Source organism: Lissotriton helveticus, chromosome 5_1 (genome assembly GCF_964261635.1).
Source record: "Lissotriton helveticus chromosome 5_1, aLisHel1.1, whole genome shotgun sequence".
Lineage (NCBI taxonomy): Eukaryota > Metazoa > Chordata > Amphibia > Caudata > Salamandridae > Lissotriton > Lissotriton helveticus.
The window spans coordinates 1,642,231,113-1,642,249,807 of NC_136065.1; positions in this window are offsets into that span (position 1 = coordinate 1,642,231,113).

Below are 18,695 nucleotides of genomic sequence, written 5' to 3' on the forward strand. Positions count from 1 at the left end.
ATTAAATGCTCACATGTATAAATGGTCTTTGTACATGCAACATGCATGAAATATGCATTTGTACCACCGAACATGCATAAAAAAGGGTTGGCATAGCCAATGCTAGTTATCAAAGATATACAAAAACACATATTTTATGGTTGACTAAAAGTTTGCAATATTCTGTTGAAATTTAAATCACCCCTTTTCAATCTATGCAGCTGACGCTTCACTTTTACAAAAGCCTCATTTTCACTTAAGTTCCAGTGGATTTTTAAAATTCTTTTAAAATCTGCCCCTCTAAAACTATGGTGCAAATGCAATAAACGCTGTGCCCCATAAGTAAATGGCACAAATCTTGAGCCAGATTCACAGAACTAACTTACGACAAAATCCTAAACTTACTACTTATGGTATTCACAGAAGGCATTTAGTAGTGGTAAAGTTAGGATTTTGTCTTAAGTTTGACTTAACACAAACTTAAGACAAACTTAAGACAGACTTAAGTTAGGATTTTGTCTTAAGTTTGTCTTAAGTCTGTCTTAAGTATGTCTTAGGTCTGTCTTCAGTTTGTCTTAAGTTTGTCTTAAGTCTGTTTTAAGTTTGTCTTATGTCTGTCTTAAGTAAAACTGAAGACAAAATCCAAACTTTACTACTACTAAATTACTTCTGTGAATACCAAATGTAGTAAGTTTAGGATTTTGTCTTAAGTTAGTCTGTGAATCAGCCCCATTGAATTTGATTATCATGAAATATTATAATAGAGGTGTTTTCTTTTTAGAAATCTAAATATGGAAATGGGAAGTAGTTAACTGTTTAGCAGCAAACTGTGGGAGTCCAAAAACCTATGAGCCCTTTTCCTGTGGTCCTTTTCTGCCAGAAATATTGATAGCCACTCTGCCACTCTCATGGTGCTCATTTGTGTTGACAATTAGATGTGGTGATTTTTAATGGTTGCACGTAGTTGAGGCACAGTGTTTGCTGCAAATACCTACGTGAAAAAATATTTAACAAGATTGAAGTTGGAGAAGAAACATTCCAGTTATAATGTGTTCGTTATTCTGTTTTTCATCACATATAGTCGATCAATACCTCCCACCTTTGGTTATTCTGTATGATATTTTAAAAGACTGTGTAAATCTGAGTTTCCCCACTCCAGTGTCAAAGATCGGGGACTAACATCGATAGCCTTTTGTACACTCTAAGGGGTGTGCTGCCCCAGCCCAGGGTGTCCTTTGAATACTGTGACTTGTAGTGTAATGTATGACGTGAGCGAGCAGCACTACAAGTCCCACAATACAAAGCACTAAACCCGCACTGGAGCAACACATCAAGCATGGCCTTGGAAATCTGCACAGGACTGTGACAATGCAGGGACCTTTGACCATGAGGCAAGTGTGCGTGTCTTGGGGCTACGCAGCCAAAAGTGGAGCGTAAGTTTATGGGTTGGAATGGGGTTGCCAGAAGATTAACATCTCACCCAAGTGGGGATCCAGGTGCTGAGTATGTGAAGGAGCACCATGTAGGATCGTGTGAAGAGTCACGTGTACAGTCACAAGCATTAAAGGATATTTCACTCAACTGTCCTGGTGTGCTGGGTGAGATTGCACAGGGGTTGCCTACTATGTCAAACACCACACATAGGGGCCTATTAGGATGGCGGACGGACTTGCATCCGTCCGCCACCCCGAGGTGGAGGGACCGTCCGCAGGGGCAGCGGTGGTCCCTCCGTGCGTCACATCCTGTATTTTTAACATTGCGGCGGGTGCTGCTTGAAGCAGCACCCTCTGCAATGTTAGAACTGCATCCAGTGCATTTGCATGCACAAAGAGGCAGGCACCGCGCGGTGCCTGCCGCTTTGTGCAAGCAAATGCAGGGGGGTACCATAGGTACCCCCATGTGCACCCCCACCCCCTTCACCCTGGGGACCCGCAACGGGCCCCCAAAGAAAAGACCGTATGCCTTTTCGTGGCGGCATTGACGCCGCGGAAAGGCATGTCCCAAGGCTAATCCTAATATGGCTGGCGGTGTCTGATAGACACCGCCACCATATTAGAGCTTTTCCGCTGCGGTCTGAAGGTGACCGCGGCGGGAAAGCGGCAGACGGTCTCCCCGTCCGCTGATGAACCCCCAGCCATCCTAATCTGGCGGGGGGGTCTTTACAAACACCGCAGAGGTGAATCCGCATCCTCTGGGCCAACGGTGGCTTCCGCCGGCCCGGAGGATGCGGATTCACCGCAATCATAATCGGCCCCTAAGTCCTGTCTAATACAAAAGGTTTGGGGGGATGGGGTGAATACAAGTGATGCACACCTGAGGTACATGAGTGTTTGTTGGCAGCATAGATGGCGTGTGAGCTTGGTGGGTGCCTGGTAGTATACTGCCATGTAGGTGTGGTTGAGCACATTCAACCGCAAGTGCGTCTGAATGGGAAGCCATTCTATTTTCCAAAGAGGAGAAGTGTGATGTGTGTGCAGCAAGGTAGCTTGAGTGATAGTCATGCCCTGCTCTGTGTGATAGTTTCCACTTGTGTAGCAGCTGTGAAGGGATACTGAAGAGGATTGCATTGTTGTACTACATTCTACATATGATGTGAGCGTGGGTTATGGTGTAGTTGGTGTCAGGAGGGAGCCATAAGCAGAAAAGTCTGTTAAGTCAAAGCTGGAGGATGTGAAACAGGGAGTAAGGTGAGCTAGGTGTTCAGGTTTTGGGACTGGTTGGAGGGAGGGTGAGGTGTCTGGGCCTAGTCAAAGAGAAATTGAGCGATGTCTCCTCATTTATTTAGTTCTTCCAAAAAGAATTATGTTTGATTCTAATACTGAGTTTGGAGGAAAAGACAATTTGTTTGTGTGCTTTCTTTTTTGTAACAGTCTTTATTGCTTATATCCTTTTTTTGAAGTATTTAAAATTATTTTTAATATGCAAGCAGCCAACACGTGTTTCGCCCCAAATGGTCTATTGGACTAGGGCTTTCTCAAGGCTTAACATGTATTCATTGTGATAAAATGCAGTTTCCTTCGGATTGTACATAACATATGTCCCATCAGTTTTCAAGAACTAACAAGGGAGAGAGCAAGGGATTCTGTTCACATTCAGTGAACGGGGAGTACTCCTGTACCCCTGGGTAATTATCAATAGAAACAAAAGGTGGAGTACCACCAAGTGGAATCAGAGATTCCTAATGGGGTGTGTGGTTGAACAAAAGGAAGGAATTCTCCTTTTGTTAAAGACCCCTCACTCACCACCTAGTGGTGACATGCTTCATCATCATAGGGTGGACCCCGATGATGAAGCATGTCACCACTAGGTACTCCTCCTTTTGTTTCTATCCATCAGTTTTCAAGCCAACGAGAAAAATAAACTGTAATTGTATTGACAGGGAAGCAGCAGTCGCGGTACAGCCCCTCATTTTGAAATTCATGATATTCTGAGTCTAGTGATGCAGTCAACCAGGGTTAGTATATGTTACAGAATATGCCCACTATTATTTGGTGTGGTTCAGCATTACCCATAGGTCTCACATACACATAGGCATGTTTGTCAATTGCATGATATACCACATGAAGGTGGTGTAAGTATGTCCTGAGAGTCAATGTCTGGCCTGGGTGTTATCAGTGTGTGAGAGGAAGTTTAGTCCTAGGATCACAATGATTATTGACAGAGGAGTCATATACAGCTATGAGTGAGTGAGGGTGAGTGAAGAGATTTGTGCATCTCTGCAGATCCACAACTTGGGTCATGACAAAATGGAGTGAGCTTCAATGGAGGCATATTTCCGAGAGTGACGGTGCGTATCGCTTTCAAGGATGGTACACAGTGTCTATTGTTCTGGACTTTGGAGATTACTGTGTACCCTAGAAAATTACAGGGCTCCACACAAATAACCACAGTATTGTGAAAACATGATCCGACAAATCCCTGCATTGTAGCGAGGCAGCTTGCTGTGGACAGTTGTATGGATGAGTGTCAAATATAACCCCTAAGCCACTTGAATGCACAAAGTGCATGTATTGCATCAGAGCAAAGCAGATTGGCGTGGTGTACTGTGTGAAAGCCAGCGTGCAAAGCTAACAGATGACAAAAAAACATTACTTTGTCTGGAGCTGTGGACTAAGCAATGGCTAGAGGCAATGCAGGCATGCTGGTGATATGGTGCAATGTTCTCAGCAGTGGTGTCAATAGGTGAACCTTACATCAATCTAGTCCTGTAAATATACAATCCACTAAGCAGCATGGTAAAAGGTACCCTTACTTGCACTCCCCTTTCAGGCAGGGAAGGCCAACAATCTGTGTAACTGCCTTGCAATGTGTGGTGTGCCTTGTCACACAGTGATTATGTGAACAATGTAAAGACATTGCCATGTGAAAGGCAACACCAGTGTAACTTGGCCGCTTTCTCTTGTAGTAAGACACGTTCGTTCAACACAACTATGTGTAGCACAAAGTGAATGAACGTAAAGCCCTTATGTCCCCCAATGTACTTATGTCAACATCTATCTTAGATCATCATTAACATATTTTGACGGAATTGCTGAGGGACAAACAACAACCACGTCCAGCCACCTGTCCTGGATGAGCAAAATGTTGGTGATGACATCCTGCCCCAATGGACGGTGACACCTTCCAACAACTACTGGGCCCCTTAGAATGTCCGTCTACAGTAATGGCAAGGGATCACAGCATTGCAGGATCTCCAGAGAACCTGCCACCCACAGGACATTTAGGTATGTATTTGCATTTAGTTATTTGTTTATTTATGTTTATAGAACGCTGTGTTTGCCCGAAGGCGTCTTTCTGCTAGGTTCTGCACAGGGGAGGTCACCATAAATAAGAGAGAATGCAGCTACATTAAACATTGGAATAGCCATGTTTTTTGCTGTTTTTGAAAGATCTGCAATTTGTTTGAGTTCTCAAATGCTCAGGAAGCATGTACCAAAGCTTGAACGTTGAATGGACAAAGATTCTACCACCCTATGAAGCAGGGAAAATTCTCTGAACCCTAACTGTTCTGGAGGTAGAAGAGAGGGCATGCCCCATCTGCCAGTCCAAGCCATGCTGTGGATTCTGTGAACCCCAAGTGACTTCCAGCGGCGACTGATGTGAGTCCAGCACCGGATGGTTGATGTGGTGTGGGATGGGATGAAGACCATAGCGAGCAGCCTAGAGGGAATCTGTAGGTCCCTCAGTCCTAATAAAGATAAAGCTGAGGCAATTAAAGACACCTGCCCTTGGCTCCATAGGATGGATGAGTCCCTGGCTGACATTGCTGGTGTCATGATGGAGAGGCAAGAACAAAAGGCCTCAATCTCTGACACCAGTGAGGTGGCCACCAGGCTGGAGACCATTATTAATATGGCATCTATGGAGCGCAAGTCGGACTCCCTACATAGCGACTTTGTTACATTGGACAAAGGTGTGCACAACTCATATGTGATATTCAAGTGTTTCAAAACAAATTACCATTGATTATATATGGGGGGTGAGAAGCCAATTTGCTTCTTTGACAAAGGTGTGCACAACGTATGTGTACTGGCTTCTGGCCCACCATATATACGTTTCACAGTATAAGGTAAATACAAGAGAAGGTGTAGCACACAGAGCAAAATCTTAGTTCAAAAGCAGAATACATTGCTTGAAATGTAGGAGTGCATGGTCTACTCACGAACTTTTGGAAAGTGGGCATTTCTCATCTCTTAGTTCTGTGTGTCTTGCAGCCTGCCTCCAATACACGTCTGGGGTGGTTGACAGCTACACTTTGTGCATTCCCTCTAGACAGCCACAAACACAGAAAGGCTAGCTGTATCTCAGTTCCCATCTTCAAACATCTCTCTCTTTAATGGTCCTTCCTGGGCAGAAAAGGATGGAAGGGCTGACACTTACACTTCAATAAGTAACAACCTGACGCAACCCAATGGGCTGAGATCCACCCTTACTGATAGTCTGGAGCCTGGGCTGGGAAGAAAGGATGGTGTGCACTTCAAAGACTCTTCTTTGATCTCACCCCCACTTCAGAGGTACATTTGTGTATATGTTCTGGGTCTCTAGCCTTACCAAAGTAGACACTTCTGGACCTGTGGCCACTCTGCCAGGAAGAAGAGGAACCACTATGCTGCTAAAGTACTGCCCCTCTGCTGGATCTCCTGTTTGCTGGACTTCTGCCTTGTTGTGGTGCGCTGCTGGTGCTGCTGCTGCTCTCTCTCTCTGCCTGGGGGAGAAGGGCTGGACTGACATCACTTGAACCCAGAGTGAAAGCAAGGGCTTGCTGGTTTGCGTCCTGTTGCCTATGTCTCAGGGACACAAAAGATTTAGAACTCTCCTTTTCCAAACCTTGGGCGAGCCTTGTTGGTGAGTCTGTCCTGCCATGAGGTGCCAGCCCAGGCCTCGAACGTTGGACATGGACCTACAGGACTGCTGCAGAGTTCTTGACGTATCGCCTGCTGTCGCTGGAATCGGAGCAGCGCATGTAATCCAGACCTGCCGCATTGCACTGGGACCCGCCACACTCCAGGACTTTGCTCACGGCCCTCGCTGCATTGCCACTGCTGCATTGGGGATCACCGAAGCATCGCTCAGCTGCACCCCACCTCTGTCAGCGCAAACCTAGGATGAAGGTAGTTTTGCTCAGCAGGCCTAAGTAGGTCCCTGTATCTAGCCCACGCTCTCTCGTTGTCAGACTGAAGTCTTGAATTTGTCCCAGTCCAGCATGACCAGTTAACCCTTTAAGCACTATTTGTTTCTAAGCGTTACTTTGACATTTATTCCTTCAAAATTCATATCGCAACTCCTACATATTGGCTTTTTGTTATTTGTATCTTGTTTTATTTATAAAGTTATACTTTATCTTTCTACACTGAGTCTTTTTGTGGTGTTTTCACTCTGTACTGTGTAAGTGTTGCACAAATACTTTACATATTGCCTCTAATGTTAAGCCTGATTGCTCTGTGGCAAGCTACCAGAGGGTGAGCACAGGATAATTTAGGCTGTGTAGTGACTTACCCGGACTAGGATTTTCATTCATTCTTGGACAGAGTGTATAATCTACCAACCAGAAGCCCCATTTCTAATGGTGCGCTACCTCATTAATATTCATGAGGTAGGTTGGATTGCACCGCACTCTGAATCAGAATTTAGCTACCTATTAGTACATAAGTTGGTTCGTTAAATTCTTTACTGGTCACAAAATTAGTGGTCACAAACTGATCTTCATACATCTCACCCAATTTTACTAATTTACTAATAATAAAAGGGGCTGGGCTTCTGTTGCTTCTAGATAGGATCTATATATAATTCACTGGCGTCTTAATATTCCCACCAGGGAATGGGCTTCTTTTCGCTCCTGGGTAGACTTCACGGAGTGATTACTGGTGAATTATGAGTGGTATCAGAGGTTGATCAATGGCGCACGGGTAAACTCCATGTAGTGTTGAATGGGTTTGTGTGTCTGCTTGGTGGTCTCTGTAGAGTGATTACTGTTTGCTTTCCAGTGCCATGAGAGCTCAGGCTTCTGAGGGGTCTCTACACAGTGTTCATTGGACGACCTGTACGGGTCTGGACGCTTACCCGTAATACAGGTACGGGTCTTCACTTTCCAAGGCACGTGCAGCTTCTTTTGAAAGCCAAAATGTCACCACACACTGGAATATGTAGTGGGAAAGAGTTTTTTACTTTTTCTGTGGGTGGTGTAATGCCCTTCTGTCAACAGCCCCTACTTCATTGGGCCATTAGAGGAAGCTTTATTTTTGCCGGAGCCAGCGGGGGCACTGTTGACAAAAACCTTAAGGTCAGCCTGTCTCCAAACAAGACGGGCAGATCATTTCCTGTCCTCCAAACTCTAAATATTGGCCCTGAGTACATACTTACCTGACTAACAGGAAAGCGCTTTGAGTCCTCTTTAAAGTTAGAAAGGTGCCATAGAAATAATAATAATAATAATAATACAATAATATACTGTCCATGCATAGCTTCAGTGCATACATTCTTAGTTTCTTAAATCTGTGAAATTGAATAGACCAACAGATCCTGAAAAGCCTTTTTTTCATCCTCCTATTCATAGACACTGCTTCTGCCACCCCTTTGTGTCTTCTCACTCATTCCCTCTTCCTCCATTTATGTCTCGTGTTCTCTCTCTCCTACTTTCTCACCCTTACTCCCTTTTCACTTTCTTCATCTGCCTTTTCTTGTGTTCCCAGTCTACCCTTGTGTTATATCTTTTCTTGTTTCTAGACTATCTTGTGTTTTCCACATATCTCAGGTCCCCCATCTCCCTCTCACAGTCTTGCAGTAACTATTCCCTCCAATATAGTTAGAATTTTGTTCCAATCTTAAGCATGTGTCCTAAGTAGTTTTGTACTAAAAATGGATCCTTCCAGTACAAAATTTATGCTTTAAGACTTTTCCCTCTTTTGTATGCGTGTTATCAAGTGCGGCACATATTTAAAGTCAGAAACCTAAGGAGACATTAAACCATTTCTCCTCGTTATGCCTGCCTCAAGGAGGCATAAGGTTTTGGAGCAAATCCCTGTTACGAATTATATAAAGGTATTTCCACCAAAATTCTTGCCTGGTTGCATGGGAATGCCCAAGCATCACCCATGGAATGCCCGCTTGATGCATAGCACAAATTTGTGTTACTTTGGTATATTTTCCACAGGATATCCTTGTTTGAGTTGAATAGTATACCCCAGCCCAACACTTTGCACTGGGTTAGCATCACAAATGCAATGCACACTTGGTGAGAAGCAGTGGAACATCTGGTCTAGAACTTCTAGTGGTTAGGGCATGCTGGTATGCAGATAGTTAAAGGTGCCTCTACTACAGGGGGACAGGCTACATCTAGCAGTGTAACTGACCTGTGCGAGATTACTTCCATGTAGTCCCCTTATTGATTAAAAGTAACCCTGGGTGAAGCACTACACTACGCTCACTTAGTTTGCGAATTTTGCGCAACTTCGCAATACACAAACTGCACGGAGCACAGTGCAAACATGCGTAGCGCAGCGTAGCGTAGTGCAGCGGTAATTTTTTGCTTGCTCGCGGTCCTCAACGTCAAGTGGGCGACCGCGAGCAAGCAAAATGACTTCCTCGCAAGACTTTTTCCTTGTTCGCGATCAGCAAAATCAAGCTGCCAATCGCGAGCATGGAAAATAAACCTACCGACGAGATTTCCAACACGGGGAGGTCAGGTTTCTCAATGCGAGTGGTCGAGCATGCTCGCGGCTGCTCGTGATGAGAAACTGCCAGTCTGCGTTGAGAAAGCTGCAGCTCGAGTAAAAATCTACTCGAGCGGCAGAAAAGAATAGGTCGCACTGTGCAAGATGCTGTTTTCAATGATTGCACAGTAACGGATGCTTGTCCGCACTGTACAATCATTGAAAACGACATCTTGCACAGTGCCAACATGCTACTACGCAGTTCGCGTAGTGCTACGCGTAGCTCGCGTAGTGCGAAGTGCACTTTGAGATTTCAGTTTGACTGAGTATTGCGATGACAGAATAAGCAGGAGTAAAGTGTAGGGTAAGAGAAGGAAAGGTGCACCAGACTAGAAGTGAGAGAAGGGCAGCATGCAGGTGAATGTGGGAAAGGGGAGATAGAGGATTAGGGGCCAGATGTAGGTAAATCTCATTTACCGATTCATAAATACCGAATTTTACCGATTCGGTATTTATGAATCGGTAAATATGAAGGGGTGAGATGTAGGAAGATTCGGTAATTGAATAATAATAATTAAGCCCATAGGAATCAATGGGAAATACCGATTCGGTAATTACCGAATCGGTAAATACCGATTCCAGCAAGGGTGCAGGGGGTGTCACTTTGACACCCTCTGGCACCCCAAAAATAGGCATGTGCGCCATGTGGCACACAGACATGCCCTAAGGGCTTGTCTGTCTGTCACATGGCTAGGTGTGCATGCACACATGTGCATGCACACCTGAATTCGGTATTTTAACACCCAATTGGATTGGGTGGTAAAATACCGAATTTGTAGGGCCTTTGGGACTCAGAAGAGTCCCACCTACATCTGGGATTTACGGAATCGGTAAAAATACCGATTCGGTATTTTACAGAATCGGTAAATTTACCGATTCTGTAAAATTATGCCCCTACATGCCAAATCTGAAATACCGGTCGGTAACGGCCGAAATCGACCGTTACCGACCGGTATTTCGGCTCCTACATCTGGCCCTTGGTATTTACCGATTCGGTAAATACCGAATTGGTATTTGCTATTGAATCCAATGGGCCTTGAAGCCCTTTGGATTCAATAGCAAATACCGATTCGGTATTTACCGAATCGGTAAAAATACCGAATTGCTAAGGGGGACAGGGTGTCACTTTGACACCCTGTTGCACCCCTGTAACTGGCTTGTGCGCCATGTGGCACACAGACATGCCCTAGGGGCATGTCTGTGTGCCACATGGCACAGGTGTACATGCACAGATGTGCATGTACACAGGGATTCTGTCTTTACCATGCAATTGTATCACATGGTAAATACCGAATCCTGAAAGGCCTGTAGCACTGTTCAAAGTGCTACCTACATCTCAAAATACATATTCGGTAATTTTACCGAATGGTAAATTTACCGATTCGGTAAAATTACCGATTCGGTAAAATTACCGAATATGCACGTTTTTTGAGCCCCTACATCTCCATAGCCCTTTACCGGTCGGAAACGGCCAAAAATCGGTATTTTCGGCCGTTTCCGACAGGTAAAGGGTTACCTACATCTAGCCCTGAGAGAAGTAAACAGAAGGTAAGTGGTCATAGGAAGTAAAATGAGAAGAAAACTACACACAGAGTAGAGGGAGTCAGAGAGAAAAATAAGAACGGGTAAAAGTGAGGAAAGAATGAAAAGACAACAGGAGAGAGAGAGCAATTGAGTGACAGAAAAGACAGAGCAAGATGTGAGAGGAAAAATTAAATTATGGAATACAGAAGCCTGTTCGAAGAGAATTACAAAAGGCTTGTATTGCTCATGGATGTATCACACCGGACTTGGGACCCGATGTAGGTAATCCCAGATTACCGATTCTTAAATACCGAATCATATCGATTCGGTATTTAAGAACTGGCAATCGGGATGTAGGTATTTTTACCGATTCAATTACCGAATCGGTAAAAATCGGTAATTACCGAACCGGTATTTACAGATTCGGTAATTGCCGTTGATTCCTAAGGGCCTTGAGGCCCATTGGAATCAATGGCAATTACCGAATCGGTAAATACCGATTCGGTAATTGGGGGAAACATTGAAGGGTGGCAGGGTGTCACTTTGACACCCTGTTGCACCCCTCAATTGTGCATGAGTGCACATGTTGCAGACATACATGCCCTTAGGGCATGTATGTCTGCAACATGGCACTGTTGAAAAAGCAAAAAAAATGCTTTTGAAAGGGTTTTCATTATTTACCACCAACTTCTAGTTGGTGGTAAATAACGAATTCTTAGACCCCTGTAGCACTGATTGCAGTGCTACCTACATGTCAAAATACAGAATCGGTAATTTTACCGATTCGGTATTTTACAGAATCGGTAAAATTACCGATTCTGTATCTTAACATGCTCCTACATCTCCATCTTCAAATACCGGTCGGTAACGGCCGAAATCGGCCGTTACCGACCGGTATTTGGCGACCTACATCGGGCCCTAGGTCATGAATCTCTTTTGTGAGTAGTTTTGCTGTAGGTTTGACTTACTGTGGACAGGTTGGAAGGTTTTGCTCCATGCATTTAGTATTCCTGACCCCTTAAATGCTTTAATTCTCTATTTTCCCCTCTGATTTAACAACGTCTTTGGGGTGACACTTTGATGGATTAAACAAAGTCATAAAGTTTGTCATGTAACTGACTATGTGGATATGTTTGAGTTGGAAAAGAGGCCAGGGCACCTTAATAACAGTGGCCTCCATTAGTGAATTAGATAGCTACAAAAGTGGCCCAGGTTTGCAAATGTAGGCAGGGTTGAACTTGTACAGACATGTGTGTTTTGCAAGGTATTGAAGGCTGCATGGATTTGAGCTTGCTGCATGCAATGTTTGTTTTAGTAGCAAAGCATGCTTCACTGACATCCTGAAGTGACACAACAACTCTTTATATAAGGTCATAAGTTGACATTCATTCCACTGAGTGGAATCCTTGGATGGTCAGCTAGAACTTAGGATGGACAATTACTTCTTTATGCCTCCTCATCATCTGACTCCCACTGGGCATTGCTCCACCGCACTGTTTATTTGGCACACGCTCCCCTTCTTCTATGGACTGTGCCTTCAGCGCTTCCGGTCATCCATTGTACACACCACACAGCAAATCTAATTCATTGCAATGTATGACTGCATCAATTCACATATTTTTGCTCAGTTTCTTTTGTTTCAATTGATTTTGAGTCAGTCATATAAAATCCGACTCTAGAGTGTCCCGCAGAACAACCACAGTGAGTACAATTTTCAGAGGACAGGTTGGGGTGGCAATTTAATAACCACATTCAAATCACTTATGGTATGAAACGACCAATTTAACAGTTCTGGTGAAGCCAACAGCAGGTCTTGCTTTATTCTTCAGAGATACGATAAAGCCAAGATTAATTTGGTAACGTAGTTTAAACCGCGGTAGAAACTGGCAAGGTAGCGTCCAGTTATCGATTGAGGCAGCAACTGGCGGAATAACGTCCAGGCTACTAGTAATGAATCAGCTTTTACATGAATACCTTGTGTTGTGTTGGAAGCAAAGATAATTGAGGCTAACAATATCTGCCCAAGGATTTGAGGATTGTGCGCTCCTCTAAATAACAATCTAGTATTAATGAGGGAATCTTAGGAATCTTTTTGTTAGGTCTGGCTTGAATAGGCCGGTGTTGGGTAAAGTTTAATTAAAAGTTAAAGGCATTGGGAAAGGTCAAGCCAGAGTTGTTAGGTCTGATTTGTTTACTGTGAAATGCTATGACAAAGCCAGTAGGCTTGAACTACATTTTGTTGAAAGCCTGCATTAAAGACAATAGTCTTATTACACTTCGCTAAAGCCTTTAGACAGGTATTTTGTTACATGGAATCTCACAGGTTCTGGTGTTGGTCAGCCACTCAAACATATTGGGAGCATAGAAGGTATGCACTACAATAATCCTTGTTAGGGTGTCTCAGGAGAGATAGCAGTTTGTGTTGCCAACTATAATTGTGTAGTCATTTGTACTTTTGTGACTGTATGTCGGATGGTTGTCTTGTGGAAAGCTTATGCCCAGTACAATGGGCTTGAGTTGGTTATCATGGAAAGCCAAAGGCTATATGACTGATTGTTTATTATGAAAAGTTATCAAAAAGTCAGTAGGCCTGACGTATTGATTGTAGGCACATGGGCACCTAGCTTGCCACTTGCCAGTCGCCTCAAGTTTCGGCTTGCTCCAACTTGATCAAGTTGCCACCATTTGACCAAGTGATACCGCTGCTGCCTGAGTTTTCCTGCCCGGGTTTTTCCCACTCACTGTTCTTCCCATCAATAGAAGACCCGCCCACAGCTGGGCCCACTTAATGTAGGCTGCAGCATGAAAGCATCAGTAGGCACCTGGACACCAAATCCTGCTTGTTCCAGCCTGATCCAGTTGCTGTCTTTTGACCAAGTGACAGCGCCACTGCCTAGGTTTTCCCATTCAGGTTTTTCCTGATCACCATCCTTCCTGCCAACAGAAGCCCCGCCCATCCAAGAACCTACTTAACGCATCACTCAGCAATACTGCTCCATGCCTGGACTGCGCAGAGAGCCCAAAACCCTGGCTCCACGACCGTCTAACGCAACACCAAAACCACAGCTGCCACTAGAGCCAATGAACGCCACCACTACTCCTCCACGACCTCAACAACACACACCGGCAAACACGATGCTGCTGCGCATCACCCATCACCACGGTAGGACTTTCTCCTGCACCCAATATGATTTCACCTGCGATACCTCAGGTGCAGACAGTTTCACCACTAAACAAAAAACACATGCCACCACAACCAACCTGCACTAACTGTCCGCCACAACATGCACGCCCTGTAGAAAAACATCAACAAAATCTGGGACATCCTCAAATGCAACACACCTAACTTTCTCTTCTTGACCAAAACATGGCCCAACCCAGCCTCCAACCTGGACATCGCCACATCTATCCCGCCCACCTACAAAATCAAACACCAGAACAGAACCCACAAACGAGGCTGAGGACTCATGATCATCTACAAAACAATAATTGACTTCACCAACTTCACGGACTCAGACACCAACCTCATGGGACCCCTCCACTTCAAAATATGAATGGACTTCAATAACACCCTTAAGGGAACCCTCACCTACTGTCCCCAGTGCCCCAGAGCTTAATTCTGCAACTACATCGCAGACTTCATTGATCCCCTCTCCATGGGTCAACCAACTACAATTTCCACCTGGAAGACACCACAGATCCCAACTTCAGGGCCTTCCTCGACAGCCTCAGCAACCTCAGACTCACCCAGCTCATCCAAGGACAAGCCTACACAGCAGGCCACACCCTCGACCCTATTTTCTCCTCCAACAACAGGACCACTACCACCCACTCTACCCCACTCACATGGCCTGACCACTTCTTACATTATGACTAGTGGGCATCCTAATATAAAAACAAAGCACTTTTCAACTGGAGGCATAACATTAGAGAAGACAACATTTTAAAACTACTTTGGTATTATATTTACTTCATATTTGCTTTAGAAATCCCTCCTCACTGCGACACCGCAGCAATTTCTAAGGAATACTTTGGCCATTTTCAGATTTGCATAGAAATTAAAGCATAAACCAACTGAGGAGATGATACATCTATACAAATTAAAATGTATTTCAACTGGGATCTATGGTGGGTATCTGTCGGGGTACCATAACATGGGGGCAGTTCAATGAATAGAAAATGGTTTCACATGTAGACTGCTTGCAGCTCCCAAAAGTACCACCAACTTTATTTACCATTAGGAACTGGGATTACTCTAGGTGGAGGACCTGATTGCCTTAACCCCTTTGCGTTTCTGGACTAAGTTATGTGGAAAGCTTAATTAGAACTTGCATTACTGACTGCCTATCCCTAGATATGGTCAATCGGACACTTATACCTAAAGAGAACGTTTGGGAAATTAGGCCTTATAGTACTCTACACGGAACCGCACTTAGCTGATGGGGACTACCTGGGTGCTGGTTAGTGACCCGCTCACCTTTGGCTTGGGGTGGGGCATGTTAGAAAGTTAAAACTCCAAAAGGTTTGGGAAGTACCCTAGTACTTGGAAGAGGGATGGGTATACATGCTGAAACAATCACAAAGTTCCCTTCTTCTACTCTGAGATCATGAGGCTTCGATCCTCTAATTGGATTGGTTAACTTTGTATAGTAAGGCCATACACTGAGATATGATAAGACACATTTTACAAGTTTGCTACATTTACAGACAAAAATATAAAATCATACATAGAATAATCAATTTCTGATCAAACATATGAATTCAAAGGAATGTTTTATCAATATTGTATTCAAAAGTTCATGTTTTATACAATTGATATTGAAAAAGTTAAAAACACATTATAATCATATACTCATCATATTTTTAAATAAAAGCATATGTGCAATAAATACATGAAGAACAGCTATCGATGCAGCGTTTTGGTGATAAGGTGGATCATCACCTTCTTCAGGACAATAGTTCAATATTTAAAAATCTATTGATTTATGTGGAAGCTCTTATATTTGCCTCCTATGAAGTTTTGGACAGGTTCCTCGTCTGATTTTTACAGTCTCATAGGTGCCGGATAATACAATATAATTTTCTTTGGAGGGTCTTAGTTTAGTTTTTTCTTTTAATTTGACTCAAATTGGCAGTTCAGCAAGACAGATGCTCGTTCTTTTAACTTCATTCCTGAATAAAATCTGGACCAGAACTAAAACTAACTGGAACCAGCACCCCTAAAGAAGAAAAAGTGCTTGGATCTAATAAACAAGATTTTAATTAGAGATCTATATTTTGAGTTAAGATGGACCTAACAATATAAAAGTTATTTGTGAATGATCCCATCGAAGTGTGACTAATAAAGGTATTATTAACCCTTGAAGTGGTTCATAGAAATAGAAGGGTGAGAAAACTAATCTAAGACCCTCGAAAGAAAATTATAGGGCATTATCTGGCACCTATGAGACTGTAAAAACCAGATGAGGAACCCGCCCAAAACTTCATACGAGGCAAATATAAGAGCGTCCACATAAATCAATCGATTTTTAAATGTTGAACTATTGTCCTGAAGAAGGTGGCGATCCACCTTAGCACCGAAATGCCACGTCGACAGTTGTACTTCATGTATTTATGGGACATATTGTTTTCCCTTTTATTTAAAAATATGATTAGTATGTGATTTTAATGGGTTTTTAACTTTGTCAATATCAATTGTTAAAATTGGCATGACCAACCCTTAAAATCCCTAGTAGATAACAGAGCCAGGGGATGAAAACTACCTATAGGTCCTTAGTATATAATAGGGCATTACAGTTTAGAGGCCAGCAGCCTTTGTTGCACTTGCGTGTGGGCACTGCTGAGAGCTCAAGGTCATTTTAAAAGCAGCCCTGTGTTGCAGCACTGCTTTTAAAACTAAAATTCACTGCACACTCGACTTTGGTGGTATGGGCACTTTGAAAGTGATAATCTACCTTATTTTTAAATTGTGGGTAACCACATGGTCTCCCCTAGGTGGTCCAGGGTGAGTGTTCATGTAACTATAAGCAGGGTCCCTAAAAATAGGTTTTATAAACCCTGCGAAGTGAAAGAAGCAGTACAGATTTGTCTTTGGTGCTGTGGGCACTGTAAAATAATAACCAAAATTGTGTTTGCCTATTAGAAGCCCCCAGGTCTCCCCAAGTTGTTCCAGGGGTGGGGGGTCTTATAATTATAACCGGGACATTTATAAAAAAGGTTTTATAAACCCTGGTGAGGAGGAACTTGCACCTTTCATTTTTTCCCTTGTAACTTGTACAGAAAATGTTTATGAGACTTTCTATTCTGTAGACCAAATTCTAGCCTATAGCACTCTTCCCTGATTGCTCAGCCCTGAGGGGATAAGCCAGACTGCCTTGATTAGGTAATAAGTAGCCTGGCTGGGCAGAGGCTAGCTGACGGAAAGAGCTCTGTGGGGCACTGGAATGCCAGAGCAGGGGGTTGGGCCATAAAGCATCAGCTTTAAAGGAAGAACAGGTCAAGAAAGCCTGCCAGTCAGGGCCACCCCATCTCCCTAACAACACCCTTGAGTCGTCCAAATCTGGATTCGCAGCAACCACAGCACTGAAACCGCCTTCATCGCCGCGACTGACGACATCAGGATCCTGCTGGGCAACAGAGAAACAGCTGCCCTCATCCTCCTAGACCTCTCGGCCGCCTTCGACACCGTCAGCCACCACAACTACGCACACGCATCCACGATGCAGAGATCCGCAGCAAAGCCCTGGACTGGATCACCCTTCCTCACCGGCAGAGCCCAGAGAGTCCGCATCCCTCCATTCTGATCCGAAGCCGCCAAGACCACCTGCGGTGTATCCCAAGGCTCATCCCTCAGCCTGACCCTTTTTAACGTCTACATTGCACCGCTTGCCACCCAGCTGATACTCTCCCTCACCAAAGACCCCGCCATCGCCAAAACCAACCTCACAAAGAAATGAAGGCGTCTCCGAATGGATGAAGAGCAGTCGCCTGAAGCTGTACTCAGACAAGATGGAGGTCCTCATCCTCGGCTCCACCCCTCCGCCTGGGACAACTCCTGGTGGCCGGCTATGGTGGGAGCTGCACCGACAACCCCAGACAATGCACGCAACCTTGGGTTCATCCAGCATTCATCACTATCAATGACCCAGCAAGTCAACGTCGTCTCCTCCTCCTGCTTCAACACCCTCTGCATGTTTTGCAAGATTTACAGATGGATCCCTGCTGGAAACAGAATAACAGTCACCCAGGCCCTCATCAGCAGCAGGCTGGACTACGACAATGCCCTCTATGTGGGAACCACGACCAAACTCCAGAAAAGACTTCAATGCATACAGAATGTCTCTGCACGCCTCATCCTCGACATCCCCACCACATCCACATCACTGCCCACCTGAGAGACCTGCACTGCCTCCCCTTCAACAAGAGGATCACCTTCAAGGTCCTCACCCACGCACACAAAGCACTCCACAACGCCGGACCAGCATACCTCAGCAAACGTCTCACCTTCTACAACCTGAACCTCCAGCTTCGCTCCGCTGACCTCACCCTCGCCACCGTTCCACACATCCACCGAACAACCACTGATGGCAAATGATCCTCCCACCTCACCACCAAGACATGGAACACCCTCCCCATCCACCTGCGACAGACCCAGGACCTGCTGACCTTCAGAAGACTTCTCAAGACCTGGCTGTTCAAGCAGTAGCAGCACCTCCCCACCCCCTCCCCTTAGAGCCTTGAGACCCTCTCGGGTGAGTAGTGCACTCCACACATGCTCTGATTGATTGATTGACAGATGGGAGGCTTAAGGAAGGGATTCACTGATGTGAGTGGGGGAGTTTATGGAAATAAGCCATACTCTGAGTTGGGTTTAGCTAGTTCTTGCTGCTCTGCTGAAATTTCCATCACGCTGGATTTTGAGAGAATAGTGGTTTCTGGGACATGACCATGCCACACCTTGGAGGAAAGTGTCATGCTTTAGGT